Source organism: Vicia villosa, linkage group LG3 (assembly GCF_029867415.1).
Source record: "Vicia villosa cultivar HV-30 ecotype Madison, WI linkage group LG3, Vvil1.0, whole genome shotgun sequence".
NCBI lineage: Eukaryota > Viridiplantae > Streptophyta > Magnoliopsida > Fabales > Fabaceae > Vicia > Vicia villosa.
In genome coordinates this window covers 193,353,901-193,375,112 of record NC_081182.1, presented here as the reverse complement: position 1 = coordinate 193,375,112, position 21,212 = coordinate 193,353,901, and the positions used below count along the sequence as shown (strand labels likewise).

The 21,212-nt window shown below is 29.8% G+C and overlaps 1 long non-coding RNA gene across 2 annotated transcripts; it reads left to right on the top strand.

Annotated features, from left to right (window-relative positions):
* The first annotated feature begins 10,510 nt into the window (after nt 1-10,510).
* LOC131657056 (uncharacterized) lies at nt 10,511-12,167 on the top strand. Of its 2 annotated transcripts, none has more exons than XR_009300453.1 (5): nt 10,511-10,603; nt 10,765-10,869; nt 11,040-11,129; nt 11,687-11,738; nt 11,905-12,167. It is a non-coding gene; the product is annotated as an uncharacterized LOC131657056 (long non-coding RNA). The 2 variants fall into 2 exon arrangements; XR_009300452.1 differs by lacking the exons at nt 11,687-11,738; nt 11,905-12,167 and adding exons at nt 11,248-11,304; nt 11,417-11,461.
* The last annotated feature ends 9,045 nt before the right edge of the window (nt 12,168-21,212 follow it).

The following is a 21,212-nucleotide window of genomic DNA, read 5'->3' as shown; positions in this document are numbered from 1 at the left end:
TATTATTATTATTTCCGATTATTATTATTTAATTAATTTAATTATTAATAAAAAATATTACAAATTGTAGTTTAAATTAATAATTAAAAATATAATGACATAAATTAACAATAATTTAATAGTTTGTATGTCTTAACAAAAATACCATGTATATTAACAAAAATGATAAATAAATCATAGAGTAAAAATAATGAATATTAATTGAGTAAAAATAATAAAATTAACAGCGTAAAAAATATTTAAAATGTTGTCATTGTTATTATTGGTATAGAAAAAAATCCATATGCTAATTAACAACCAGTAAATTTAAAAACAAATATAAATGTTATAGGTGATATATTATAGTAAATTATGAGTTTGTAAAAATAATAACTATTACATTAATTCAATTAATATTTGATCTATGATTTGACAAAAATCAATACTTTTTAACTTAATCAATAGATAAAACAAAAAATAGCAATAATTTAATTGTTTGCATGTTTAAAAAATGAGAAAAAAATTTTATAGTGGGGTTATGCAAGTGAAAGATGTTGGTTTTTATTGTTTGTAATGGAGAGTTATTATTTATTTATTTATTTTAATATTATTATTATTATTAAATTATTATTGTTACAAATTAAATAAAAGGCGGGTAATTATTGCATCGACACATTAAAAATAAGGACTTCCTATTGCATCCACCTTCTATCATGATACAACGTCTTTAGTTATCCCACTAATCTAAAATTTCTTTTCATTTTTTATTATTCTTTTCATTTTTCTATTATTCATTTCTTATTTTGTTTATCATGGTTTTTCTAATTATTATACTTTAATTTTGAATTTTATTATTTAAGTATGTAAGATAATAAGTTGATTTTTAAAAATTAAATAGTATATGATTTTTTCATATACAGTTTGCATTTTTTAATTATCTTATAAATAAATATATATGTTATTTTTTAATTTAATTCAAACCATCAAAAATTTTTTTTCGTAAAATTTATACTTATTAGAAAATACTTAAATAATTTTTTTAATATATATATATATATATATTTTTAATAAAATTTTAATAATATTTACCGTACATCACACAGGTAGACAGCTAGGTCTTATAAATATTCATATGTACATTATATACTATATTGAGGAGGGATATATTTACTCCAAGAGAAAGTGTTGATCACTTACTCCAAATCTTAACCATTGATTATCGAAAATATTTTCAAAAATAATTAGATTAAATGATCAATTAAAACCATTATTTTAATTTAAAAAATTGTAAAAATTTGAAATAAGTGTTCAACTCTTACTCTTGAAGTATATATATCTCTCCTCATATATATATATATATATATATATATATATATATATATATATATATATATATATATATATATATATATATATATATATATATATATTAAAATCCCTTTGGGAGCAAGACCACTCGAACAGTTCTCTAGACCGAGCAAGACCACCTTTAGGAGCTCATCCCTTTGAGGACCCTCCTCCTCGTAGGGTTCTTCAACTTCAATCCTTCGAATAGGGCGGAGTCTATGCGCTTTCAAGAAGACCACGTCTCCCCTGAAACTTCGGAGTGGTTGACCCAGGATGGAGACAACATGTTTGTCTTCACTACACACGTAGATCCTGGCAGTCTCCATCTTGAGTCTGGGCATCCTGTCCAATATGGAGATCTTAGCCCAACGTCAGGGACTATGAATACCCTCTTTCACTAGAGGGTCAAGTATTCATTCACCCTCACATATTCTCTATACTTGCACTCTTTTGCTCTCTTTCATACTTTTAGCATCGGCGTACCTTGCAGGTACATCCCCTCTCATTTGAAGTCCAGCAGTGGAAGGTTAGTGACGATCCACTCTGATCAGATACGATCAATAAGTTTCCTTAATTTAAAAAAACACTTTATAAAAAAATTCCATTATTTACTTTAAAATTTTTTTCAAAAATAAGACTAACAAATATTTAATTTTTTCTTTAAATTAATTTTTTAATTGATTCATAAAATAGATTGAAAGAAAAATATAAAACTCTACAACTTCAACAATCATTATATTAAATGAAAATTCATATCATATATTTTATTCAAATGTGAAAGGAAAAAAAATCACAAATGGTAAAAAGCAAATTTTAACAAAAAGTATAAAAATGCAAATAATTTATTAGTATCTTTTAATAAAATTTTAAAAATACTAATAAATAATAAATTTGATACACTATATTTGAATTAATGTTACAAAATGAAAATGGTCAATTATATTTAAAACAAATAAAATATTTAAAATAAATAAATTCAAATAAATTAATAAATGAAATTAAAAAATATAAATTATCAAATAATAAATTAATACAACATATCAAATGAATAAAAAATAAATAAATATAAAAATATATACACATTATTCGATTTAGTTTGAATTGGTTTTGAAAAATCAATTCAAATTTCGATTCAAGATATATTTTTGAATTCACATACAATAACATGGAGTTAAAGTAAGGGGAGACTCTTCCGATTATCATCTTTTATTGACTTGTAGATGATAGGATTGAAAAGGGTATATTGTTTGTGTCAATTATGATGTATGTTAGGTTTTGGGAATTTGGGGTTTTGGGAGTTATAGAGCAATTTTGGTGAAATCAAACTATTATAGAACATATATGATATTAGAGGACCCCTAAGTATGTTAGAAATATGTTAGATTTTGTTATCTGGTACTATTTTTGTGTTATATTGATGTTGGGATGAATTGGATTGAGTTGGATATGGGGAGGTGCTGTCAAAATGGTGATTTTATGCTACTGGGTACGCTGTAACGTAGCAACCGATTACAGCGTGAGAAAATAGAGAAACTGTGAATTTTTTTGTGCTATAAACGATTACACGCGCGTTGTGGAAATAGCGAATAGAAGTACATAAACGTGTAACCGGGTAGCGCCTCTGCTGTAACCGATTACACCTGATGCTTATTTTTAAAATATTTTTTAAAATTAACAACTTTCAAATCGTTGGATATGGGGAGGTGCTGTCAAAATGGTGATTTTATGCTACTGGGTACGCTGTAACCGGGAAACAGTCCTGTAGCAACCGATTACAGCGTGAGAAAATAGAGAAACTGTGAATTTTTTTGTGCTATAAACGATTACACACGCGTTGTGGAAATAGCGAATAGAGTTACATAAACGTGTAACCGGGTAGCGCCTCTACTGTAATCGATTACACCTGATGCTTATTTTTTAAATATTTTTTAAAATTAACAACTTTCAAATCGTTGATCTGTTTTTAGTGCAGTTTCGAGCATAGTGAAGCTCATGAGATATTCTATATGTTGGGATGATGAAACGGGGAGAGGCCCAATTTTATTTTAAAAATCACGACTTTATGAGTTGGTGAATTATATATTGTTGGCATGTATAATTGTATGTAACCATGTATAGTTGTGTTTATAACATGATTGTTGTGATCGGTTGGTGATTGTATGTAACCATGTATAGCTGTAATTGGTTGGTGATTGTTGTGAATATTATGGTGATGAATGATTTGTTTCGAATGATAGTGAGACATATACATACTTTATTTGGTGATGATAATGGTGAATTATGATGAGACGATGTAGTTCATCAGATCGGTGATGTTGTAAGTATGTTATATGTGTGCATTCATTCATAATTCATTTTGGTGGCCAAATCCAGGTGATGTGTTGGATCAGTGAAGGGCATAATTCTCATTGTGCAGAATTTGTGCTGGCAGGGCCGTATCATGGTGATGTTTAGATCGGTCAGATGGGTTAATCTCATGTTTGGTACCACATGCATAATGTCAGTACATTGCATATGCATAATGTTATAATATGATTGGATGAGTTCCAATGTTATATTTTGGTGATGTATCTTTCGTTGTTATTGATGAATACTTTACAAATTAATTTAAATTAACTATTTTTATTTTTCTTTTTAATGTTAATAATGTTTTTTAGTTTTTTGTTATGTTTTATTTTGTTAGGTTCTCTTCTTAGTTTTATTATTGTTTTCTAATTTTTACTTATGTTTGATTAATATATTTTTTTTAATTTTATCTAATAGGTTGTAAATGATCTTATTGATCTTTACAAATTGTTCTAAATTAATGATTTCTATTTTTCCTTTTTACTTTAATATTATTTTCTAATTTTAGTTATGTTTTATTTTGTGGTGTTCTTTTCTTAGTTTTATTTTTTTATGTTTAATTAATAATTTTTTAAATATTTTATTATTGTTTATTAATGTTTTTATTAATATTTGAAGAAGTCGAGTTGAATGAGAAAGTAACTTAGAATTTTTTTTTTCATATGGTGTTATGTGAATAACATCACATACAATAACATGAATTAAGTTAACATATATATTTTTGAATTCACAATGAATTTTTAAATTTTAAATATTTAAAAAACTATGAATGGAACAATTCATTCTTAAATAGATATAAAAAATAAACCCAAATATATTGTATTTCAAATTTTAATCTTCTATCCAATTTGATAACATGTTTATAGATGTCAAAATGAGTAGCATATTTATAGATGAATTTAAAATACATTTGGGTGTACCAACATTGTTTGGAGTCTAAATAAAAAATCAACTAATAAAAGGTATTTAAAATATTTAAAAAAAACTATTGAAATCGATTTTTATTTAAAACATTATTTTATTTTAAGAAAACAACAAAAATGAAGTGAAAAAAAATATAATTATAAAATCTAAAAATCAATGAATAGATTTACAAATCAAATCAAAATCTTGATTTTAATATTCTTAACATACTTTTCCTTAACAAAAGTAGCCACTTTTAATGGAGGAGAACCACAAAATTTTAATTCATTCATAACACATTTAAATATTTTACATTACAAGAAAAAGCCCTACATCATGTAGCTACTACTCATATACAAAGACATGAATCCATGCAAAGCAACATTGCCACCAAAATCAAAGAAAAAGAATAATCACAAAAGTGAAGGTAAAAAGATAAGATACACCAGCAACGACATGATTCTTTTGAAATTGGCAATGAAGAACTCAATGAGGAATAAAGGAAGAGAGAAGGTTGTGTTTGCAAGAAACATGGTTGTTAAAGCTAAACGTTTATCAGAAAAACATTGGAATCGTCTTTGAAACTTCCAAACCACGCCTTCTAGATTATCCATCATGTCTGATTCTCAAGATTTCTTAAGTAGTTCATTTGGTAGTTTACACTTAAATTGATCAGTTTATCATTAATCTTCAAAATTTTCTAAATAATTGATTAGGTTCTTTATATTTAACTTCTATTGGTTGGTGCACATTAATATGGTAGTCGAAAGGACTAATTCACATGTTAATATAGATTTTAAAACAAATTGTTATATTTATAATTATTGCATAAATCTATTGGTTGGTGCACATTAATATTGGTTTGCTCACCTAAAAATAAATAAATAGTACTATACACAAAACATATAGATATAAAATACGTTATCAAAATTTAATTTAGCCAATACTTATGTACTTGTAAGCAATGAAACCAAATTTCAAATGTAATTTTCCTTTCTTGGAGATGAATGACTTTAAGTCATTCTTTGTATCAAAATAGTTTCTACCATTGGTATAAATTACCGCTTTCTTGTAACCATTCAGTTTAGAGTTTATGTTTTTGTAAGGGTTGCACCTATAGTGCGATATCTTATAAATTGCTTATTTAAAAAAAATACTAGTTTTGTTTCATAAACATTTGTAACAAATTGTTATATTTATAAGTATTGCATATTATTTAACTCGTTTGAATTTTTATGGTAGAATATGTAATTCTTAAAATAATGAGATAAATTACAAATAAACTATATTAGATTGGATAATATTTTAGTGATGAGACATGATTAAATATTCTAAATTAAATTATTTATATTTATAATATAATCTAAAAGTTTAAATTTTAGCTGGAATCAAGCCAATAAAGACTGCTACAGTGTTACTTCTTAGAAATTTAGGCACTGCAGAACAATAGTTTGAATATATTGTAGTTTTCATTCATAATTTGATTGGTTGAAATTCGATAATGATTAATTGAATTTATAAATATTATAATTGACAATTAATTTAATATAATGAATTACTTCCAATAATTTTTTTTTGTAAGCAAGATATTAATTAACGGGAGATCTAAGGATTCTCCAACCTTATACACAACAAACGGTTTGAGGTCGCCTACTTACGATATTACAGACCAAATAAAATTACGACTTAAAAGGCAAATAGTCTTTGCTAAACTCATAAAAATTACAATGAGCAATATCGCCAAAAAAAAAGACCACCTCCAAACCCAAACCTTGATATTCTAAACCATATTGTTGATATTCCAACTTTGTTGCTAAAACAAAAACCATTCCTTGTCAACCAAATAATCCAAGAAGTGGCTAACCAAAACACCCTCAATTTACCAACCTTAATTCTTTTTACATGGCCCAAAGAATGCCATTCCATAAAGGACGGAATACACCCTTCCGTTGTCCCTTCCGGGAAACCCACCCACGAAGCAATTTCCTTCCAAATAATCTTAATCATTTTGCACTTAAAGAAAATATGATCTCTATCTTCCAAATGCAAGTCACAAAAAATACAATTTAAGTTAGTAGAAGTTAAATTAATACCTCTATACACCAAGAGGTCTTTGGTGGGTAACCTATTCACAAAAAGCCTCCAATCAAATGCTTTTATCTTAAAAGGGATCTCTAACCTCCAAATCAATTCCAACTCCCCATCAAATTTATTAGGCGGACCATACGGAATACGCGACGAGGCATAACAAGAATAACACAAAGACACCGTATATCCCTTATCCAAGTCAAGCGACCAAAAGACATAATCCTTCACATTGAGCACTCTCCCAAACGCAACTAGCCGGTTCCGTAATACCGTGAGCTTTGTCACCAAACCCACCTCCAAAACCACCAATTCCGAAATACCCAAGTAACCTCATCTCCATACCCGTCCATTCCATCTGCCCATCCCATCCCCGTCAATTCCAATAAATTTATGAAAGATTTGGTTACACTTTATATTTTTTAATTTTTTTTACAGAACAACACTTTATATTTCTTAAACTATGTAATTTAAACGATCCTACATTTCCATGGTATTAATATTTGAATACATAAAGGGTACCATTGCTTATAGATTTTTTTAATAGAATTTCTTCATGTGAGAATTGTTTCAACGAGATCTTGTGATAATGTAGAAATTTTATTTTATTGTTTTTTAATCAAGAAATATAATAATGGGAGAACTAAGAATTCTCCAACATCGTTTGGAATGTTAAATTCTTGGCCTAAGTGTCTAAGTGGTAGCGAGTCACACCAAACCCAATTTACCATCTCTAACTTTGTGATTATGAAAGAATAAGTGTCACTCCATAAAATTCGATAAACACTCTCCCTCCGTCCTAACCCCTTTACCCACCCAAAAAGCTATCTCACTCCATATCTTTTTAACAACCCCACAATTGAAAAAGTAATGATTCCTATCTTCCATATCAACATCAAATAATATACACTTTAAATTATCATGCGTAAAGGACATACCTGTAAGCATCAAGAGGTCTTTTGTAGGAAGCCTATTATGGAAAAGTCTCCACCAAAAAGCCTTGATTTTATATGGCATATCCAATTTCCACAAAATCCCGAAAGCTTCGGCACTCTTAACCGGGGGGCCAAAATGCATACGCAATTTCTCATTAAAAGCATAACAAGAAGCTACCGAAAAATCACCCCCCTCTTTACCTTGCCAAACCACCTCATCTTTACCTACCGACCACCCTTAAAACTCCTCCAAACGCCCCCTCATTAGGACTATATCCTCCAACACCACATCACCATTCAATCTAGCCTCGGATAAACCAAAATCACCCCAAATCCAACCATCTACACCCAACCTTCCCATGGCCGCAACCGAAACATTCTCCAAACTAGAAGCCTTGAATAATTCCGGAAAATCTTCCTTCAAAGACGAGCCTCCCAAGCATAATCCTTCCCAAAAAGGTGAATTGAAGCCATTATGAATAATTAACCTACTACAATCAACAATAGAATCACAAGAGAAAAGAGAGTTTAATTTTAAAATATCCCTCCACCAAAAATAAGCGATGGAGGAATTTTTACAATCGTTTCCACCACAAAAAACCAAAGAGGATAAATCTCCAAACCGCACGTTCAAGACTTTAAACCAAAGGGAATTATGGCCTTGAAGAATCCTCCACCTCCACTTGTTAAGGAGAGTCGTACTGAACCAAACCATATTTTTAACTCTCAATCCTCCTTTCTCAAAACGAAGTTTAACATCCTTCCATTTCACCAAATGAATTCTTCTCTTCTCCTCCACTCCGCCCCATAGAAATCTACTTTGAATGGAAATAAACCTTTTCACCACCTTCAATGGCATTGTATAAAAAGACATAGTGAAAATAGATAAAGAACTAAGCACCAACTTCAAGAGAGTAATTCTACCTCCTAAATTTAAAAAAACGATTCGTCCACCCTTCCAAACGATTCTTCAACTTTACTAAAAGAGGATTCCAAGTGGCTTTCTTCCTAGGATTGAAACCTATAGGAATTCCGAGAAAAAAAAATTACTTTCTTCCAGCTTATAAGAAAGAAAGTGTGACGCCGCATCCAATAAGTGAGCACTAGAATTTATGTCAATCAATTTACTCTTATGATAATTGATACCAATACCCGAAACTATTTCAAAGGCTCGGAGAACCACCTTAATTGCCCACACTTGTTTCCAACTTCCATCTCCCACAATAAGCGTATCATCCGCTAATTGTAAAATATCCACCCAACAAGAACCCTTAATATTGAATCTTTGAAAATCCTCTAATTCAATGGATTGTCTCACAATTCCCGTAAATCCTTCCGCCACTAAAACAAAAAGGAAAGGAGAAAGAGGATCACCTTGTATCAACCCTCTTGAAACCAAAAATTCCTTAGTTGGACTCCCGTTGACAAGAACCGACAAATTACTTTTGAACACCAACAACTTTATCCATTTCAATCATTTTATCCCAAAACCCATCCTTTGAAGCATATAACGAAGAAAACTCCAACTTACCTTATCACACGCCTTCTCAAAGTCAACTTTAAAAAGAATGCACTTCCTACCCTCATTCTTAGCAAAACCAACCACATATTTCGCCACTAGCATACCATCTAACAAATGTCTACCGGGAACAAAAGCATTTTGACCTGGAGAAACGATGGAATTTAACACTTTTTCTAATCTCCCCGACAAAAGTTTAGTCACCACTTTATACATACAACCCACTAAGCAAATTGGCCTATAATCATCCAAGCTAACCGGATTATGAGTCTTCGGAATAAAAGTCAACAAAGAAGTAATTAAAATAATTGATGAAAGCTTCTTTAAGAAAAAACCAACATTTCTTAATAAAAAGAAAAGAGTATCCATCCAGAAACGGGCTTTTAACCCCTCCACAATTCCAAATCGCCTCTTTAATTTCATTTTCTAAAAAAGGTTTCTCAATTTCCATCCCTCCTCCGCACTTACGGACTTAAAAGAAATTTCATCCAACAAAGGTCTAACCTCTTTCGTTTCAATGAATTTATTCCCAAAATGAGAATAAACGGCCTCTTTAACATCCACTACCGATTCCACCAAACCTCCTGGGGTAAGGACAGGTCCTAAATGATTATGTCTCCTTCTTTGTTTCATCACCTTATGAAAAAAAATCGCTATTAGAATCTCCCTCCTTCAACCATCTCAATCTAGATTTTTGCAATAACATACTTTATCCTCAAATTCTTAACTTACTACAAACTTCTTTCCTCAACATTATCGGCAAAAAAAGAGTTAGATTCGGAAACTAACCTTTCATCTGCAATTTTCATGTCACGAACGCCTTCCTCCATCTCCAAATCAGTTTTCCCAAAACCTCCTTATTCCAACTTCGAAGTTTATCTTTAAGAAGCCTAAACTTTTCTTTTAGAACAAAATCACCTCTTCCTTCCATCTTCGTACTTTTCCACTTTTTCTCTACAAAAGGAATGAAAGAATAAAAAAAAACCATTCATTATTGAAACTAAACGGCTTAGGTCCCCAATTCAAATGGTCTGTCGTTATCCAAATAAGACAATGATCTAAAATGTCTCTATCACCAATAAATTGACCGACCAATTCCCATCTATTCACAATGTTACTAGATAAGAGAAATCGGTCTATTCTACTCATCGCCTTACCATCCCCACCAAACCACGAGAACTTTTTCCCTTGCACGGAATGTCCACCAACGTTTTATCAATAAACTCCGAAAAAAGCTCCTTTCCTTTATGGTTCACCGTTAAAGCCCTTCCTTTCCTTTCACTACTATTTTTAATAGCATTAAAATCCCCTCCCAGGATCCATTCTCCATCTTTGAAAGACTCGTTCAAATCTAACAAGTCATTCCACAAACATTTCTTCTTGCTTAACTCACAAGACGAATAAATACTAACAAAGTAGTAAATATTACAGGATTTACATTAAAGAGGAGAAATAATGGAACAGGCAGAGGGAATATTTCATCATCATTGTAAGAAAATTACCTATGTTGGTTTCATCTTTTGTTTTTTTTTTTTAAATTTACCCATCTCTATTATCAATGTACCTATCATTTCTAGCATGGATCTGTGCAAGTGGAAATTTATCCATCTTTTGCTTTTTGTAATTCATGATTTCTCTCCTTTGACATAGGAAGGATGCCTTTCCTTTACTGTAACTCAAACCATCGGTGCTTGGTGCTTCTTGACGCTGCGCGACTACCTCTACCGCAAATCATCTCCTTTCCCTTTTGAATCGGTTTGCAATCGTTTTCATTTTGGTTTTCTTTTGCGTTTTAGTTATCGCTTTCGTCTTCGTTATTTGAATCCAGTTTAGGGTTTGGAAAAACTGTTTATTTCGTTTATGAATGTAGCGGTGGCCGGAACAGAAAGGATCTCTGATTTAAGAAATTTGTTCCTAACTTGCAGATCTACTATTGGTAATAATGAATATAAAGAGAAAGGAAGAGATATGTTAGAGACATGGACATGAGTTTTCTTATTTTAAGTTACTAAAAGGTTGTTAATTTATTTTTCTTATGTTTTTAGAAGTTGTACTTAATGATTGACAACAATTTATTCTAGAAGACATTGCTAGAGTATAGGCATGTCTAATTTCTAACACTCTTATGTGAAGTGTTTGGCTCATGCTCATGGAAGATTATATTATGGATGCCATGACAGTAGTGTTCAGGTATCAAGTTTTTAGAAGTGTGATGTAGCCTAAATCCAACGTGATGCTATCTCAAATTGAGTATGTGATAGTATCTCAACATAATGATAATAATGTTATTGCAATATTTCAGGAGATACATTTGGCCACTGGAACTATCAGTAATATACAAAGTGTTCTAAAATATTAATTGGGAAATCTAATCCTATTCATAAAGGTGTCTCACACATATACTCTATAGTGGTCTATGTAAAGTTCTAAACACCTAATTCTTGCAAGAAACATCCGGTTTCATGATATAACAAGTTTCAAAGCCTGGAATTTTTTTGAGCTTCTTGATGTTAATTTGATTGATGTCTTACCATAGTTAACTCACTGTTTTGCCAAACAACAAAATTTGCAGTCTGTTTTACAAGAAATCAAGCTAATGACAAATGCATTAAGAATATTTGAAGGTAATTGGGTGTTTATATTTAATATATTGGTCTGACATGAGAGGCTACTATTGCTTTGAATATTCTGTTGTGGTTTTCATTTATGGCTTGCCAATGGCTACTATTTTTCTAGCTAACTAATTGTATATTTTTAGTTATGCACTAACTGCATTATACTTTTGTACAGAGCTGCAAATACTGGTTGGGGTGAGAAGGACAATTCAAAATGGGATAAAATTTAAAACCCTTATAAGAAGTATATTGATTTAAATATCCATGGTCCTGTTGCTAAGATCCCTGGAAACCTCTATCTTTTTATCTATGAATTTGGCATTTAGTTTTAGAATTTATAGGTTCAACCAATGTAAAACAAACTTTCTGTAATGATTAGATTAGAAAAACAATTGATTTAACCAATTAATCAATGTGTTCAGTTATCGATTGTTGGAATATAAGGTTTAATACTAAAACTTAATTGTTTATTTTGTTGATGTATTTTGAAAAGATTAATAAAACTGCAAGATTCATTGCATCAACTACTGTAACACTAGACTAATGAAACAAGATTGGCCTTGTCTTGAATTAGTGATTTATTACTTCTTCTTTTTTTTCTTCTATTGAGTTATAATGATTATAAACTGTTTTAGAGTTAGGCCAAAACAATGTTTAAGAATTCAACTTTTTGTATCTATTATATGTTAACTACGTATTCTAAAGATGTCTTTGAATGAAAATAATTCAACAATTCCACTATCAAGCAAGTGAGTGTTACTACCAATACTCAATTTAGTTTTTGTTTGTTATACATGTGTTTTCACTTTTTACAATATAGTTAACTCGATTATTATACCATGTTGAACTTTGATTAATGCGTTTGATGATAATTTAGTTTTTGTTTGTTATACAGGTGTCTTCATGTGCAAAACACTTATACACTTAACCATAAAAACAAACATAATCAAATAAAAAAAAATCAATCATATTATTTGGAATAAATAAAAATTAATATTTAAAATTTACAAATAAGTTAATCATTTCTAATTTTCTATTTATATCTAAAAAATTTACATTTATATTTGTTAAATTTCAACTTTTTCCCTCACATGTTCTTTTTTATATAGTTATTTAATATAGTTGAATTTTAATGATTATTATTCATTTATAATTAAATTATTAATTTTAAATTTACATGTTTCTAAATATAATTTATACAATATTAAATAAATTTACATGTTATTAGGTTGTATTTTAGAGGTCACTATCAACGAAATACATATTTTTTTTATTTTTTTGATTGTTAAATTTTTTTTTATTCTCTTTTTGTCTCACGGGTCAATAAAAAGACTTTATTTTAGTTTAATCAATCATTAATTTAATTTAAGAGATAAAATCTTTATTTTTAAATATTAATTTTTTCCCCATCTCACAATTATATTTTTTTCTTCTTTTGTATATGATTAATTGATATAATTATATCTATATAAATACTGTTCATTTAAAAAAAAGTTAATCTTTTCAAATCTTGCATTTATATTTAAAATTTTATATTTGTATTTGATACTGTCTAAGTGTTATGACATATTTTATTGCTATTTTTTTTATTTCATGACTATTATTTGAAAATTCTAAAATACTATTTTTTTTTATTTATACAATATCATAATTAAATTACCCGTGCGGGAGCACGGGTCTCTTACTAGTTATTTATAAAAATATGTAACTCAAAATAACATTTTATAAAAACATTTTTTAAAAATGTTTATAAATTTAAGAAATTTTAATACCCAAAAATAATAATAGAAAATATTGAAATATTTAAAATAATTATTTAAAATATTTTTTAAACAAATATTTGTAATTTTTTAAAGAAGAAAAATATACAACACCATACAAATTATTTTTAAAAATTTGAAACAAACAAATCTTATATAATTATTTAAAAAAATACCTGAAACAAACTAGAGCTATGATATTAACTCATTATTTTCTTAAAAAAAAAAAAAATTATTATAATCTTAATTTTAAAAGTGTAACAAACTGAGCGTTACTAAAAGACTAAATAATAGAATAATATTTGAACTTAGTGTAACAAACTATTCCTATAAAATTAGTGTAACAAATTTTTCCTATAAAACGAGTGTAACAATTTTTTTTTTAATGTTACTAAAATGCTAAATAATAAATACGTTTAATTATTTTTATTCAATTTTATAAACTAATTTTTGATTGAAATTTATTTTAAATTAACAGCTAGATAACAACGACAAACACAAAGTGAAAAAAAGATGGTTACAAAATTTAAAAGAAGTCAATAGATTTCAATTATTTATAATCTTATTTTCAAATCACTTTAACAAACTTTTCCTTAAAAAAATAACAGCCTTTATCTAACTAATCTACCTATTTAATGGAGAACCACAAAATTATAATTCATTCTTTAGACTCATTTTCATATAAAAAGTCACAAGAAAAAGCCTAATTCATATAGTTACTACTCTTATACAGTAAAATGAATCCATCCAAAGCAACGTTCTCACCAATATCAAAACCAAAGAAAAACCATGATTACAAAAACAATTGTGAAAATATAAGTTATACAAGTAACAACATGATACTCTTAAAAACCGCAATGAAGAACTCGATGAAGAACAAAGGAGGGTTGGAGGCTAAGCTTGCAAATAAAATGTTTATACAGTCCAAACGTGTATCGAGAACTCAATGTTTTCTTCGTCGTCAAAACTTTCAAACCAAGCCGTCTAGATTATCCATCATGTCTACCATACAAGAAGAAGACTCGTCTGTCTCACCAATGCAATCTAAGATACACGAGGGTGAAAATATTAGATACACAAGTGACGACATTATACTCTTGAATACGGCAATGAAGAATTTAATGAAGAACAAAAGAGTGTTGGAGGCTAAGCTTGCAAATAAGAGGGCTATAGAGTCCAAACGGGTATCGACAACTCAATGTTATCTTCGTCGTCAAAACTTTCAAACTATGCCGTCTAGATTATCCATCATGTCTACCATCCAAGAAGAAGACTCATCTGTCTCACCAATGCCATCTAAGATACATAAGGGTGAAAATATAAGATACACAAGTAACGACATTATACTCTTAAATACGGCAATGAAGAATTTAATGAAGAACAAAAGAGTGTTGGAGGCTAAGCTTGCAAATAAGAGGGCTATAGAGTCCAAACGGGTATCGACAACACAATCTTATATTTGTCGTCAAAAATTTCAAACCAAGCTGTCTAGATTATCCATGATGCCAACCATCCAAGAAGAAGAAGAAGAAGAAGACTTGCCCATCTCACCATTACCGTCTAAGCTATGTTAAGTAGACTTAGGAAAGTTTTGATAATATCGGTACCGTCCTAACACCCTAAATTCCCTAAGTATGTGTGTCCAATTTGAAAAACCATTATGCCGAGACCTCGAGTTCTAAGTTTTGAAGTAGCCTCTTAAGTAGTTTATACTAGTAGTCGGCACCATCTTAAGCATGCTCTACGTAGGGGGCCGATGAATATAAGTGAATGATCCTGAAAAATAACTATCGAATGTTCGATTAAATTGAAAAAAAATGAGAATACACCTTCTAAGTTAGGTGACCCTCACCCGGTCATTTAGCCCAACGGTTGTTGATTCAAAAAAAAAAAGTAACGCCCATTGTTGGTTGGTCCATTGGTCTCTGGTATTGGACTCGGTAGGGCGAATTACGGTCCGATCCCCCACAATTGCGATGGGTTATAAAAAAAGGGGTGTGCCGCTTTTTTAACCAGAACCCTGTGCTAATGAAAAGGATCATAGTCGCTAACCGGTTTCCTTACTATGAATGTGTACGGATAACGGGCTTAATGTGATTGCGCTAGAATGAAAAGAGGTGAAAAAGAACAAAGAGTGTGGGTCGAGTTATAATGGCATAATTCATATTGGTTTTGCATAGGTGGGAGTTTTTGTCCGCGAAATGCGGGTATGTTTCACTACGATATCCTTGTTATCAATATCTAATTCCTTTCTATTTAGCACTAGCTTAGCAGCCTCATACCTTTAAGAGTTTCATCGTGCATATGACATTTCTTTTTGTTCTGTTTAATGCTATTCATCTATAGATGTCAATGATTTTTGTGACTGTAAAAGTGTTTCAAGTTGAAAGGAAAATGAAACTTCGTTGAAATTATGTTTTATCCCATTCTATCTGAGTGCATACAGTAAGGTGACTTAATTATGTTTGTAGTTTGTGATGTATCTTAGTAAGGTGACTTAGTATATGTTACTATTTTTAAAATGCCAAAAGGTTTGTTTGAAACAATTTAATTGAATTCTATTGATAGTTGTAGTGCTGATTTTGTTGCGAACTTTTTTCATCATTATTCACATCCATGGTTGTACTCTTTGCACTTAAATACAATGTTCCATATTTTTCACTCTAATTTTCTTCTACTATACTTAATTAGTTCCATTCCGTTAGATTCAGCTAACTTGTTTCATGAATTTAAATGTCATTGTTTTTAAACTTTATTTTTTTATATATTTGACATTTTAAACTAATATTTTTATCAAAAAATTATTGAATTAAAATAATAGTTATAAGATTGAAATTTAAATTTGTCTCAAAAATATCTATTAATTAAAAAAGTATACAACTGTTGAGAGATATATTTAAAAGTCTAATTCAAAAACTACTCAATAGGAGTTTAAATTGTCTCAAAAATATTTTGCTCACATGAAAATATAAATGATAAATTAAAACCGTTATATTAAAACAAAATAGAGAGTTAAGATTTGGAGTAAATTTTTAAACCTATTCTTAGAGACAATAAAACTTTTCTCATATATAATCGAGTTGACTCATGAAACTAAAGAGTAGAACTATTTATAATTCAAGTTCATCTCATTTAGTTAACAAACTTAGTTTTCTTTTTCCATATTTATCTCATTTGGTTCATGAACCAAGTTCAACAATTTAATTGTTGAATCGAATTTCGAATAATATTCAAGTTGGTTCGATTCATTGTTAGCCCTAATTACAACATATACCGACCGAAATTGTAAAAAAAAATTACCCCATCGCAACTATTATTTAAAACATTTGGTGTCACTCAAAGTCTTGTAGAAATCTATCAATGATTTTGAGTTATAAATGTTGAATTACACAACTAGTCGGTCTTTAGTAATACCATCACGTTGTATTAAATGCTTTGTGGAATAATAACGCTCTTAAAAAATACAAAATTGTTGTATATAAAAACGCTCTTAAAAAATACAAAATTGTTGTATAAAGACGCTCTTAAAAATAGAAAAGAAACACTAGATAGTTATTTTCAAAGTTCTCAAAATATTTAATTAAAATAAATTATCAAAATGTACAAACAAATTACTCATCTTCAAAAGAACATCTTTCCATATTCAAAGTAATGCTAACATACTTAGCTTCTTATACAAAGATATGTATATTCACTTTCATATAAACTTTCACAAAATTACCTCGTTCAGAAAAATTACACATCTTCAATAGAACATCTTCCGTATTTCCATTGACTTTTATAATTGAATAAGCCCCTAAAATGAAAGTAATGCAAATCAACCTCAACTCTTTTTTTTTTAATCAAGAAATATATTAAAGAATCAAAAGTTCTACAAACGATTACAAAAGATCCGGAGAAGATTACAACTTGAAAGAAAATTAACCACCAAATACAATCTAAAAAAGAAAAAGCAAAAGATCATTGCTAAATTCGTAAAAGTTATAGTTGGTGCGGGTAATTTTCCCTATGAAGTACCACCTCCAAATGAGAGTCTTAATCCTCCAAACGGTGTCGGAAACACTCCACGAATCATTCCGGAAAATAATCCCGTTTCTAAGCTTCCAAATAGACCAACAAATATACAACCAAATAGTTCATTCTTTACCGGATTTCACCTTCTTAGATTTACAAAAACCATACCACGTCATGAAGCTACCCATAATACAACCTTCATAATTGAAATCAACATAACCTAACCAAATAGCTATCTCCTTCCAAACCAAAGCAGACACCCCACAATCAAGCAAAATAGGGTTCAAAGATTCCCTCTCCAACCGACAACACACACAAGAAAAAAAATTCGCAAAAGAAATACCTCTACGGAGAAGAAGATCCTTTGTTGGCAAACGGTTGAGAAATCACCTCCAACCAAAAGCTTTAATATTTTGGGGCACCTCCAACTTCCAAAGACAACCAAAAGAATTGAAAAACTCCATTTCGGGACCAAAAGGAACGTGAAAAGCATTGGAAATAGAGTAACAACTTTTCACGGAAAACCTCTTATCCACTTCCGCCGCCCACTCCACCGTGCCTGAAACCGCCGTTACCGGTTAGACCGATCCAACGAACGATCTAAGTTGCTGAACCGCAACCTAAACATCCACCAATCTATTAGCCTCCGCTACACCGAAATCTCCCCACTCCCAAAGACCGTTCACCCAACCACCCATCCCCGCGACCGCTACAAACTTAAGATTAGAGAGATTATAAACAACGGGAAACAACTCCTTAAGACACTTTTTCTCCATCCAATTTGCATGTCAAAAAGAAGAAATAAAACCATTACAAATATTAAAACAACAATTATTAGCAAAAACATCTACCTTGTAAACTTTCTCCAAGGACATAATATCTTTCCACCACGAGGAATTAGAAGCCCCTTTACTATTCCCTCCGTAGGAAATAACATGAAGATTAATGTCACCATACCGAGCTTTCAACACTTTGTACCAAAGAGCTTCCGATCCTCCAAGAATCCTCCACCTCTATTTGTTAAGGAGAGCAAAATTAAACTCACGAACCCTTCTCAAACCAAGCCCGCCCTTCTCCCTAGAAAGACAAACAATCATCCAACTTACCCAATGTATTTTTCTTCGATCTAACGACCCCCCCAAAGAAAATTACTTTTAAACCTCGTAATCTCCTTTACAACTTTCAAAGGGGCCTTGTAAAAAGAAAGCATGAAAATGGAAAGGCTACACAGGTTTCCCACATGTTATCAAAAGATTATAGCAAAATAATTTTCAATTCATCTTCCTCCACTCAAAATACAGTCAGTGTCGCTGGAAATAATTCAACTTTTTAATATGTATATTTTCAATTCATCTTCCTCCACTTTAATATGTTTATAAATTTCTCGACAATCATATTATCGTTGAGAAAAATGACTTATCGCAACAATTTTTATAGTCGCTAAAAATAATTTTTTTAATGTTACATGTTGGGCAAAATTTTAGTGTAGTTTGTTAAAATATTTATATCTACAATCAATAATAAAAAAAATATTTTAGAATAAAATATTTAGTAAATAATACAAAATTGAAATATTTGATGGACATGGTCAAAATACTACACGTTGTTTGAAGAAGTATTTATGTCAAAATCAAATAAAATAATAATAAACTAATAAATTATTTCAATGCATATGATGAAAGTGATACGAAGACATTATATGTAGTTTGTGGATAAATTAATATTTTTTTTAAAGGCAAGAAATGTATATATATATATATATATATATATATATATATATATATATATATATATATATATATATATATATATATATATATATATATATATATATATATATATATATATAAGAGGGAGAACTAAGGGTTCTCCAACCTATATACAAAATGGCCACTAGACCAACAACCCCACAAAAAAAAAAAATTACACACCAATTAAGATTATGAGAGAAATAAAATGGGATCTCTACTAAACTCATGGAAGGAATAATTGACATGGGTAATTTTCCCACAAAAGATCACTTCCACACTAAGATCTTTATATTCCAAACAATCTCGTTGAAATTCCATTCCTCCTCCCGAAAGCACACTCCATTCCTTAGCCCGCATAAAGACCAATTAGTTGCAAGCCAAACCACATCTTGTTTGCTTTCCTCCACCTTATGAGATCGAAAAAAAGAATGTCAATCCATAAAATTCGGTAGACACTCATCCTCCACTCCACCCACTTTACCCACCCAAAGAGCTATTTCATTCCAAATCTCTTTAACCACTCTACATCCAAAAAAGAAATGCTTCCTATTTTCTACACCATACTCACACAATGTACAACATAACTTTTCTAAAGGGAAAGAGATACCTCGACGAACCAATAACTCTTTAGTAGGAAGCCTATCAAGAAGAAGTCTCCATCCAAACACCTTAATTTTGAAAGGCACGTCCGCTTTCCACACATGGCGATAAGCCTCATCATGCTTGCCATAAGGACCAAATGGTGTTAAGCTCCTTTCATAAAATTCATAATAATATGCCACCGAGAAATCCGCTCCCTCACTCCCATTCCACCACACATCATCGGTCTCCATAGTCTCCTTCGGACCTACATAATGCGATAAAGTCTCCCGCAATAACAAATTCTTCCCGTCCAACCCCCTTTCGACCAATAGATCTCTTCGGGTAAGCCGAGATCACCCCAAACCCAATTTCCATCTATCCATCCTCCCATCGCCCCAACCGCTACCCCTTTTAAAAAGGAGGCATCATATAATTCCTGATGAACATTTCTTAACGAATTTCCATCCATCCACACCGCCTCCCAAAACAGAGTCAAAAACCCATTTTGAATCTATTAAAAAACTCTTGTGATTTATATATATATATATATATATATATATATATATATATATATATATATATATATATATATATATATATATATATATATATATCTTTTTATATATGTATATGTTAAAAAGTAATTTCAATATAAGAAAAAGTAATTTCAATTTATTAATTATAATAAAATTATTTTATTATAGTCTATTAAAATTATTTGATTTTTATAAATCTCTACAATATAAGTGACATAAACGAGTAGAGTAAATATATTACATATTCAGAGAACCAATTTTTTATCAACAAATTTATACCGCTTGTTTTGATTGAAAAAGAAATAATAATAATTATAAAAATACATTAATTTTTTTGACAAAATAATAATAAACTAATTATAACCATGTTTTTTATAGAAAGTTACAAATCATATTTTTAAACTGCTTTTCTTAATTAATTATTTATCATAGATATACTAAAAACGATATAATCTATAACCATGTTTTTTTTAATGAAAAACTATTTTTTGTGGGATTTAAGGAAAATTACGTGCCTATATTTTAGTCATTAATAGTAATTGGGAGAGATAGTGGAATATATAGTTAAGGTTTTCCTATTTTTTAGTGAATTTTTTAATTAATTAATAACTAAACAATTGATTGAGAGAGATATATAGAGAATAAGTCAAAAGTGAATAATAAATTGGAGGTAATTTTTAGCGCTAAAGAATTTGGCAATTCTTAGAAGAGCACTATCTCTTAGATAACTGTTACCCATTATCTTCTCTTATGAGAATTCCTTTCTCATTATTTTTCAATTGGTTTCCAAACCAGCTTTAATTTCTTTCATAATAAGGTTAGTTTATTCTTTTTCAAGCT